An 11,524-nucleotide genomic window follows, 5' to 3' on the forward strand; every position below is an offset into this window, starting at 1 on the left:
AGATCTGCACAAAATATATTTTGAACATACATAAAACTAAGATCTCAAATTCAAGATCTGTGCAAAAATTTAAAGTAAAATGATAAAATTTTCTTAGCTATATGAGATTATGTAATAACAAAAATGGTAACTGCTAATGAGTATCAGATCTTGCACCACTTCAGATACATCAGATACTTTATATGTACAAGCTCATTTAATCATCACAGCAACTCTATAAAGCAGGTTCTATTTTTATCCCCATTTTATTGATGAAGAAACTGAAACACAGAGAGGTTCAGTAACTACCCCACAGTCATACTAAGTGGTAGAGCTCAGATTCAAACCCAAGAATTCTAATTTTGAAGTTTTTAACTAGTGTAGTATACTGCTTTCTAAGTATGTGAACTGTGACTATACAAAGCTGTTCATTTTTCCAAATGGTTTTCATAAGCTACGTGAATATGAGTTACTGAATACCTCCAGACTCTCCCCCTACTGAACCTGTTCTCTAACATATTTCCTAATAGCTATATCTTAACTGACCATTTTGAGCTCATTGCACAAAAATGTGGTATATTCAGCTCCATGTAGCATCAGAAGTGTACTATTGGCATTCAAATTTTATTTTTAAAAAAGGAAATAAATTACATTTCATTGATTTGTCAAATGCTAAGTCTAGAGTGGACCTTAGAATTTAGTTTATTCTCCATCATTATAAAACTTAGGCATAGAAAGCAAGGTGACTTTTCAAAGTTCAGAAATATAAGAAGTATGACAGAGCCAGCAATAACATTAATCCAGATTTCAGAGATAATAAATATCAATTCTATAAGCAGTTTCCACATTATAAAGCTCAGTAGAATGAAGAACATGCCAAAGTCTAAGTAGTCTTCATATATGTATAATTCAAGTGACTTTATTTCAGGCTGATTTTCCATTGTCCAGGACACTTTACCCCTATTTCTATGTGCCTAAAAAAATTAATTAGGAATTCAAGACAAACTGCCAGATCAGCCTACTAGTCACTACACCACAGTGAAAGTGAAAAGGGATCCTGACTTGTAAGTCAAAGGTAATTTTTTAAACAGAACATTTTCAATTATTATTAAGGCAACCAATGCTACTAAGTCATACTATACTATTATGTCTAAATGTTTTTATTGAATATAGTCACTCTCAATTACCTGCACTACAAATGGAGACAACATCAGTTAAAATTAAATTAGTTACAAGAAATTGGAAGCATTTTTGGCTAATTTAAACAGAAAATAAATGTACTAAAAGAAAATTGGGCCCTAGCTGGTTTGGCTCAGCAGATAGAGCGTCAGCTATGGACTGAAGGGTCCTGGGTTTGATTCCGGTCAAGGGCACATGTCTGGGTTGCAGGCTCGATCCCCAGTATGGGGTGTGCAGGAGGCACCGATCAAGGATTCTCTCTCATCATTGATGTTTCTCTCTCTCCCACTCCCTTCCTCTCTGAAATCAATAAAAATATTTATTATTATTTTTTTTTTTAAAAAAAAGGGAAATTGGGAAGACAACAGACTTACCAAGAAAGCTGAGGAAGCGGATTTGGCAAATGGCAAAAAAAAGGACGTCTAGGGAGCTGTGGGGTCCAAGTCAAAATCCTGCCATAATTAGTTTCTAAAGTTACCAATGCTGGCACAGATGAACTGTGAACACCACCAACTGCATCATCCACTCCTGGGCAGTGAATACCTTCCCTGGCATCACTGGCATTACTGTCCCTGAAAATGCAAATCTGTTCCAGCTCCTGCAACTGCCTGCAACTACAAAAGATGCTCTGCAGCCCTTATTTCTTTGGGTCACTAACTTCTTTGTATGTGATTGAGAGAGAAAGACAAAATGTGTGTGTGTGTGTGTGTGAGAGAGAGAGAGAGAGAGAGAGAGAGAGAGAGAAATGTAGTCATTTGTTTACAACTGAAACTCAACTCAGGGAATTCAAAATTAACATCCTTGCCCATGAGCTTCTTATACACACCAGAAAAAGTTTTATCCTTGTGTTTCACATTGTTCTCCTGGGCTTTATACATATGAACCTTTATGAGACAGCTGCCATCCAGTTTCATGTGGATTCTCTTGCTCACAATTTCACTTTGGAAAACCAACTCCTTTAGGATGGTGTTGCATGCAGCTGTCAGAGTGCAACTCTTGGGATGTTTTTGCTTATATTGTGTAAGGCTTTTTGGAGTTGGCTTAGGCAGAACTCTCCTCTGTGCAATAAAGACCTGCTTCCTACTGAACTTTTTCTCCAATTCGCATAGTGGCCAGACTTGGATTTTTCTGGAAATATTTCAGTTTGGAACAGGAACAACAATTATAATAGCTTTCCAACTGCCATCAAGTTCAATTTCCTTGGCAGCTGTCATATTCAGCTCTTGAAGCTGGCCTTGAGGTCCAAGTTCATGCCTGGGTGACGGAGCCTCTATAAAATCCAGGTTGGTGAACATGTGGAGATTTAGGGGAGGGGCACACCTGGAGAGTCCATGGAAGTTCCATATCCTTTCCCCATACCTTGCCCTATGTTTCTCTTCCAACTGGCTGTTCCTAAGTTATACCCTTTTAAAATAAACCTGTAATCTAGTAAGTAAAATGTTTCTCTGAGTTCTGTGAACTCCTCTAGTAAATTAATTCAACTCAAGGAGGGTGCCATGGAATCTCCAAGCTATAGCTGGTTGGTCAGAAGCACAGGTGACATTTTGGACTTGCAATTGGTGACTGAAGTTGGGGGCAGGGAGAGGGTAGGTTGAGAGAGTTTGGCAGGACTGAGCCCCCAACCTGTGGAATATAATACTACCTCCAGTAGATACTGTCAGAATTGAGGTGAATTGTAGGATAACAGCTGGTGTTGAAGAATTGCTTGTTGTGGAAAAAAAATTACATACATCAGAATGGGAATCAGAATCATCCAGATATAAAATCAATATGGAAACATTGAACTTAATCTATATATTAGGTCAGATGGAGTTAATATACATTTACAGAACATTTCATAAAACAGCATTATAATACACGTTCTTCTCAAGCACACCGAAAACATTCTCCAAGATGAATCATATATTTACTACAAAACAAGTCTCAATACATTTAAGAAGACTGAAATCATATTGAGCATCTTTTTCAATTATAACAGTATAAAACTAGAAATCAATTAAAAGAAGAAAACTGGAAAATAATACATTTACTAGTATATGGAGACTAAATAACATGCCCCTGAACAACTAATGGGTAAAAAAATAAATAAATAAAACATATAAAATGAATACCTTGAGAGAAATGAAAACAGAAACACACATACAAAAACTTATGGGATACAGCAATTCTAAGATAAAAGACTCTAGCAATACTAGTAAATGACTATACTAAGAAAAAAATTTCAAATAAACAACCTAAGTTTACACCTCAAAGAACCAGAAAATGAACTAAGCCCAAAGTTATCAGAAGCACGGCTATCTTATATATCAAAGGGGAAACAAATAAAATAGAGACAAAAAAAGACAATAGAAAAGATCAATGAAACTATGATTTGGCTTTTTGAAAAGATAAATAAAACTAACAAGCTGTTAGCTAAACTTATAAGAGAAAAAGATGACTCAAATTCGAAATTAAAGAGGAGACATTAGTACTGATATCATACAAATAAAAAAGATCAAAAGAGGCCCGGCCAGTGTGGCTCAGTGGTTGAGTGTCAACCAGGAGGTCAAGGTTTGATACCCAGTCAGGGCACATACTGGGGTTGCAGGCTCAATCCCTGAGGAGGCAGCTGGCCAGTGATTCTCTCTCATCATTGATGTTTCTATCTCTCTCTCCCTCTCCTTTCCTTTCTGAAATCAATAATCAGAAAAGACAATTGTGAACAATTATAGACCACAAACTGAACAACCTAAAACAAATGGATAATTTCTTGAAACATATAATCTCTCAAGACTGAATTATAAAGAAACTAGAGGCCTGGTGCAGATTCATGCACCAGTGGGGTCCCCTGGCCTGGCCTATGGGGATCAGGCCGAAACCAGCTCTCTGACATCCCCTGAAGGGTCCCGGATTGCGAGAGGGTGCAGGCCATGCCAAGGGACCCTACTAGTGCATGATCGGGGCCAGGGAGGAACCAAAGGAGGGCTCCCGTGCATGTCCAGCCCATCTCACCCAGTCCCAATCGGCTGGACCCCAGCAGCAAGCTAACCTACCGGTCGGAGCGTCTACCCCCTGATGGTCAGTGTGCATCATAGCGACTGGTCAAACAGTTGAACGGACAGTCGTACACTTAGCTTATTAGGCTTTTATTATATAGGACAGAAAATCTGCATAGACCAATTACTAGTAAGGGGATTTAATCAGTATTTGAAAACCAACCAATAGAGAAAAGTCTAGAGCTAGATGGCTTCACAGATGAATTCTACCAAACATCTAAAAAATAATTAATATCAACCCCCCTCAAATTCTTCTAAAAAATAGAAGAGTAGAAAACACTTTCAAATATATGTTACCAGGCCAGCATTACCATGATACCAAAACCAGACAAGGATACTATAAGAAAAAAAAATTACAGGCCAATATCCCTTTTGAACAAAAAGGCAAAAATCTTTTAACAAAATATAGCAAACCAAATTCAACACTAAAGGATCATACACCATGATCAAGTGGCATTTATTCCAGGGATGCAAGGACAGTTCAACATCACCAAATGAATCCATGTGATAATCCACATAAATAAAATGAAGGAAAAATATTACATAATCATTTTTGTAGCCACAGAAAAGGCATTTGACAAAATTCAATATCCTTTAATGATAAAAACTCCCACAAAAGTAAGTATAGAGAGAATGTACTTTACATAATATAAGACCATAAGTGACAAGCCCATCTATATATATAAAACCCTAATATGAAAATAGACTGAATGGCAGAGCAACCGGTTGCTATGACGTGCACTGACCACCAGGGGGCATGCGTGGAACATGGCGGGTGTCGGCCACAGTGTGATGGTGGAGCAGGTAAGCAGGGGCACCAGACCAAGGCGGGGTGCCGGTCGCTGTCATTGGGGCGAGCCTCTGGTGGTTACTGAAAATTCTTTGCTCCTGTGTGCTGCAGTCCACTTGCACCAGCTGACGGCACCAGCACCTGCTGCCAGCGCCGGAGCCACCGCTCACACCCGCTTCCAGCACCTGACGCTGGCCCCAATCGCTCAGTGCCATCAGCAGGTGTGAGCAGCAGCTGCCCGCCCCGATCACCCCTCAGGGTGCCGCCACTCACACCTGCTGCTGGCGACAGCCCCACTTGCACCCACTGCCAGTGCCTGGCACTGGTCCAGATCCCTCGGCACTGTCAGCGGGTGTGAGCGGCAGCTGCCGGCCCCAATTGCCCCTCAGGACTTCTCCGCCACCTCTGCTCCTGAGGGGCAATAGGGGCAGCAGCCGCCACTTGCACCCGCTGCTGGCTCCAGCCTCAATCCTCCACGCAGTCAGCAGGTGCAAGTGGGGGCCAATGCCGTCATTGTGTGGGAACTGTGGCAGGACCAGTGCTGCTGGCAGACAGAGGTCTGGGGAACGTGGTGGGAGGGGCAGGGCAGGAATGTGGAGGTGGCCAAGACCTGCCCCTGTGCCCACCACAGCCTTGCAGCCCATAGTTCCTTCTAAGGTGCACAGATTTGTGCACTGGGCCCCCTAGTCCTATCTAATAAAATAGTAATATGCAAATTGACTGTCACTCCAACACACAAGATGGCTGCCCCAATGTGGTCAAAGATGGCTGCCCCCATGTGGACAAAAGATGGCCACCACAAGATAGCCAGCAGGGGAGGGCAATTGGGAGGGACCAGGCCTGCAAGGGAGGGCAGTTGGGGGCGATCAAGCCTGCAGGGGAGGGCAGTTAGGGGTGACCAGGCCAGCAGAGGAGGGAAGTTGGGGGTGACCAGGCCTGCAGGAGAGGGCAGTTGGGGGGGGGACCCAGGCCTGCAGGGGAGGGCAGTTAGGGGCAATCAGGGTGGCAGGGGAGAAGTTAGGCATCAATCAGGTTGGCAGGGAGTCGTTAGGGGGTGATCAGGCTGGCAGACAGAAGCAGTTAGGGGCAATCAGGAAGGCAGGCAGGTGAGCAGTTGGGAGCCAGCAGTCCTGGATTGTGAGAGGGATGTCCAACTGCCCCTTTAGGCCCAATCTTACCGGGATCGGGCCTAAACGGGCAGTCAGACATCCCTTGAGGGGTCCCAGATTGGAGAGGGTGCAGGCTGGGCTGAGGGACACACACCCCCATGCATGAATTTCGTGCGCCGGGCCTCTAGTCTATAATAAAAGCATAATATGCAAATCAACTGAATGGCCAAACAGCAGAACAACTGTCTGGACAACCATGCTAGGACACACGCTGGCAGCAGGCCAGCCAAGGCGGGTGCAATGTGATTGGTCAGGGGGCCCCGCCATCGCCCCATGATCACACCACAGAGGGAGGCCCAGGCCACCGGCCAGCAGGGCAATTGATTGGGGGGGTGGCTCCATGATCACTCCAAAGAGGGAGGCCCAGGCCACCCTCTGTAGGGCGATTGACCAAGGGGTGGGGGGGCTCCGCGATCGATCACCCCAAAGAGGAAGGCCTAGGCTACTGACCAGCAGGCTGTGGCGGGTGGGCAGGGCCTCGCTTTACGGGGCGATTGATCATGGAGCCCCAGCCAGGCAGAGGCCCAGGCTACCCAGCGGTGGCACTGGCAGCAGGTGGGCAGGTCCTCTGTGGGGCAATCAATTGCGGAGCCCCGTAGAGGGAGACCCAGGCTACCCAGCCAGAAGCGCTGCCATGGGTGGGCAGGTCCTCCCTCTGCAGGAGGATTGATCACGGAGCCCTGGCTGGGTGGGCGGGGCCTACCTCTTTGGGGAGATCTATCACAGAGCCCCATGATCGATTTCCCCGCAGAGGGAGACCCAGGCTACCTGGCCGGCAGGGCTGCAGTGGGTGGGCGGGGCCTTCTTCTATGGGCACAGAGCTCCAGCCGGGTGGGTGGGGCCTCCCTCTGTGGGGTGGTCGATTGGGGGGGCTCTGCTATCAATCACGGGGCTCCCAGACTGCGAGAGGGTGCAAGCCGGGCTGAGGGACGCTCCCCCCCCCCCCCCCCGCCGAGTGCATGAATTTCGTGCACTAAGCCTCTAGTAGTTAAAATAATTTTCAACCGTGAAATGCTGAAACCTTTCCCACTAAGTTCAGGAACAAGGGCCCACTCCCACTCTCAGCACTTTCATTCAACATCATAAGTAAGTCCTATCCAGTACAATCAGGCAAGAAAAAGAATTAAAGGCATCCAAAACAGAAAGAAACAAGTAGGATCATCTTTAATTGCAGATAACTTGACATTATATATAGAAACCCTAAAGACACCATCAAAAAAGTTAGAATAAATAAATTCAGTAAAGTTGCAGGATACAAAATCAACATACAATAATCACTTGTGTTTTATACACTAACAACAATCAGAAAGAGAAATTAAGAAATAATCATATTTACAATTGCAGCAAAAAGAATAAATTTCAGCAAAGAGAATAATGTACTTAAGAATAAAATTAATAAAGCAGGTGAAATATCTGTTACTAAAAACTATAAGACATTAATAAAATTAGAGACAAATAAATGGAAAGATATTCCATGATCATGTATTGGAATAATTAATATTGTTAAGATGCTCATACTACTCAAAGCAATCTGCAGATTCAATGTAATCTCTATGAGAATTCCAATGGCATTTTTTCACAGAAGCAGAACAATCTGAAAAATTCTATGGAACCACAGAAAAAAGACTCCAAGGCAATCTTGAGAAAGAATAACAAAGCTGGAGGCTTTACGTTTCCTAATTTCAAACAATATCACAAAGCTATAATAATTAACAATATGCCATTGTCATAAAAACAGACACATAGAACAATGAATCATAACAGAGAGCTAAGAAATAAGGCCTCACATATATGGTTGATTAATTTATGACAAAGGAACCAGAATATACAATAGGGAAAAGACAGAGTCTCTTCAATAAATGATGCTGGAGAAAACTAGACAGCCACACACCAAAAAATAAAACTGGAACCCTATTTTACACTACACACAAAAATAAACTCAAAATGGCAAAAAGACTTGAATGTAAGAACTTAAATCATAAAATTCCTAGAAGAAAACACAGGGGGTAAGCTCCTAGTCTTTGGTCCTAATATTTTTTTTTGGATTTGAAACCAAAAGCAAAAGTGACAAAAGGAAAAATAAAGTGGGACTAGATCAAACTGAAAAACTTCTGCAAAACGAAGAAAACCATCAACAAAATAAAATAGAGGAAATATTTGCAAATCATATATCTGATAGGAGGTTAATATCCACAATATGTAAAGAACACATAATAACTTATTATTGCTACATACTGAAAAGAACCTCTAGAAGTTTTCAATTCTGGAAAATAGGCTTATAGATATGTTACATTATTATTTAAGAAAGAAAGAGTAAAATAAAATAGAGAGATATAAAGAGGATAAGGGAGGGAAGAAAACGAAAGAAGAAAAGGAAGAGAAGGAAAAGAGAGAAGGACAGAGAGACAGAAAGAATTAAAATCGTGCTAACTACAGAAAAAGTATCAGGGCATTCTGCCTATTGCTATTCTTCCTAGTAAGAAAATATTTAAAGGAAAATGCTAAAACAAAACAAAAAAGACACAAAGGCAGTAAGATTGTCAAAGAAATATCAAAAACAACACTAATGTACATTTTACATGGAGTACACAGGAGATATTGAAACCACATTAGGAATTAAATACTATAGTTGTCATAAGCCTTACATTGTTAGTATTAAATTGTTCTTTTTTGTTTCTTCTATTTTATTTTGCTTTTTAGTTTGCTGCTTAATTTTTTTAGTGGCATGGTGCCAACCAAAATAAACTGTTTCCAGATTAAGATCGTATTTTAAGTTGTGATTAAAAGTAAAAAATGTAAATAAAATAACTAGCAAATGAAAAACAATATGTTATAGCTTATATTAGATTAAAATTTATATTAACCTTAAAACATCATTCTCTAACATTTTAGCTAGCAGACTTATTAAGATTCAAGACAGTAATTAGCCTAGAAAAAAGTTCTTACATTGGCTTTCCACAAAACTAAAAAAGGTCTACCCGATGTGTTAGGAATAGTAATGATATATGTTAGAACAATATGGCTTTTAAATAAATTCTTTTAATATAAGAAAAGAGTTTTTAAAGATGTATGAATTACAAAAGGTGAGGTATTCAGAAAAAAAAACACTCAAATCACTAAGGCAGAAAATCCATCTAATACTCAGAATACAGAGCCTAATTAAAATAAGTTCTGAGAGACTGAATTCTCAGTATTTTCACACCAAAAAAACAAACAAAACAAAAAAAAACAAAAAAAACCCACAACAACAACGATTTACTGTTACAGGCTATAAAGATAAACATGAGCAGCCATCTCCTGAGTCCTACAGTGGAAGGTTTTAGAATGTTAAAGAAACCCCAATATAAATGTATTTTCAGGTTACAATTAAAATTTTTAAACTTTATTTACAATAATTTAACTCACTAAAAGCTTCAAAAGCTTAAGTTTTTTTCACTCCATTTATGGGGTACTTTGAATTACATTTTCCAACTGGTTTTGAACAAAATGTCAACAAAATTTGGAAAACCTGCTTAGAAATATATTCAATAACAATATAGGACACACAGATTTATAGAATAATTTGTCAAAGACTCAAATGTTGGTCAAATTTAATTAATGAAAGGCAAAGAGAGAGAAAGCTTATGATGACATGCCCAAGTATTCCTTTTGTATTCAAAATTAATACTGTCTCAAAAACATTATAATTCAGTTACATTATTGTGCATATGTAAAACTGTTTAAAATTTTGAAAATCTCAGCTTCTGTTTGTAAAATATTAAGCTTCTTTGGATGCAACTATGATATAATATGTATGTAATCCACAACCAATCCCAAGTCCATCATGGCTACATAGGTTACATACTTTAGTAATAACCCTATTTTGCCCAATATGCTATGATTCACCAAATTTGTATTCATATTATCATTGCAGATATACTTTTATCTTCAATGTTCTTCTGTTGCATGTGTCAAATTATTATCTGTAGCAATAATCTCCTTAAAATAACTACTATATCTGAAAGTAAATGATGATGCTTTTTCAATAGACTTGTGTCTTCAGATTGTTATGTGGTCAATGACTTAAGGATGGGAGATGCTAAATGTTGGCAAACATTTTATGCACAAATTATAGGTTCATTATCAAGCTCACTGAAAAACAAAATATCAGTACTTAATTTATCATTAAGCATTAACTTTCATTTGAGCTCCCTGCTGCCAAAAAGATAAAAACGAATTCCCAAACAACAAAAAGAGAGTTGTTGACAAAACCACTGTAGCAACAACATTCCTACTATTCTATGTATACTCTCGGACAGGACTGATTACAATTAGCCTCCATTTCTTGCAAATGTTTCACGTACTCCTAAATCTAAAATTTCCCATGCTTCCTAATGACCTACCCCCAGGCATGCTGGTTATACAAATCTCAGACTTTAGCTTGCAATGGTACAAGTGGACAACAGGAACAGCAGCACGAAATATTTCTCCCACCGTACTCAGATTTAGTTGTCCCTAAGGGCTCATGTCCCAGCAAACTTTATCAGCAAGTGCCCTTCACACTGTCTTTAAAAGGAGCTATTAGTTATTTTCCACCTGGAAAGTGTCAGGGTTATCATTGGATGTTTCAGATTTAACCACATTTTAAAATGAGAACTCTCTTCACTGTACACAAGGCTCATGCACTAATTCAGACCATAGCAAAGGTTAAAACAAAAATGGATGTTCACTGAATATACCTGGCTCATTTAAACAGAACTATTAATGGTAATTAGTATTTAAAAAAAAAAAAATTCCAAGACAAATGCTAACCTGAGCATGTCATTAGGAGCACAGGCATAAACTATGAGTATCCCAGGCAAACTAGGATGATGTTCACTGTGAATTTATCCTCATTTAACAGATGAAGAAGAGATGCATAAAGACAGAGGATAATTTACTGTGCGAAGAATTTACTATAAAGCTAATTATGCTTCAGTTTCAGACTCTACATTTATATATGCCCCTTACAAGTCCTATACCTAATTTTGTAGTCACAATTTTGCATTTTTCCCCATAAAAAGGGCTCCTCATAACCCATGCATAGAGAGGTTTAATAACCCAACTTCAGATAGCATAGGATACCTAAAAGGTGAGTTAGGACTGATACTGATTTAATTTGGAGAATATATCGTTTTACCAGAAAATCGAAACATAAAATTATTCCCCCCACTCTGGCAGAATCCTAACTGGTGTCACTATTTTGAAATTTTTTCCTGCTATATTCCAACCTACATACCAGTAACATCACAGTCATAAAATACCACCTTGTGTTACTTCCAAATTTGAATGACTCCTCAACAAATAACAGATTAAATTTCAACATCTCTGTGTGGCTTTCAACCTCACCACCA

Source organism: Plecotus auritus (genome assembly GCF_963455305.1).
Source record: "Plecotus auritus genome assembly, chromosome: 3".
Classification (NCBI taxonomy): domain Eukaryota; kingdom Metazoa; phylum Chordata; class Mammalia; order Chiroptera; family Vespertilionidae; genus Plecotus; species Plecotus auritus.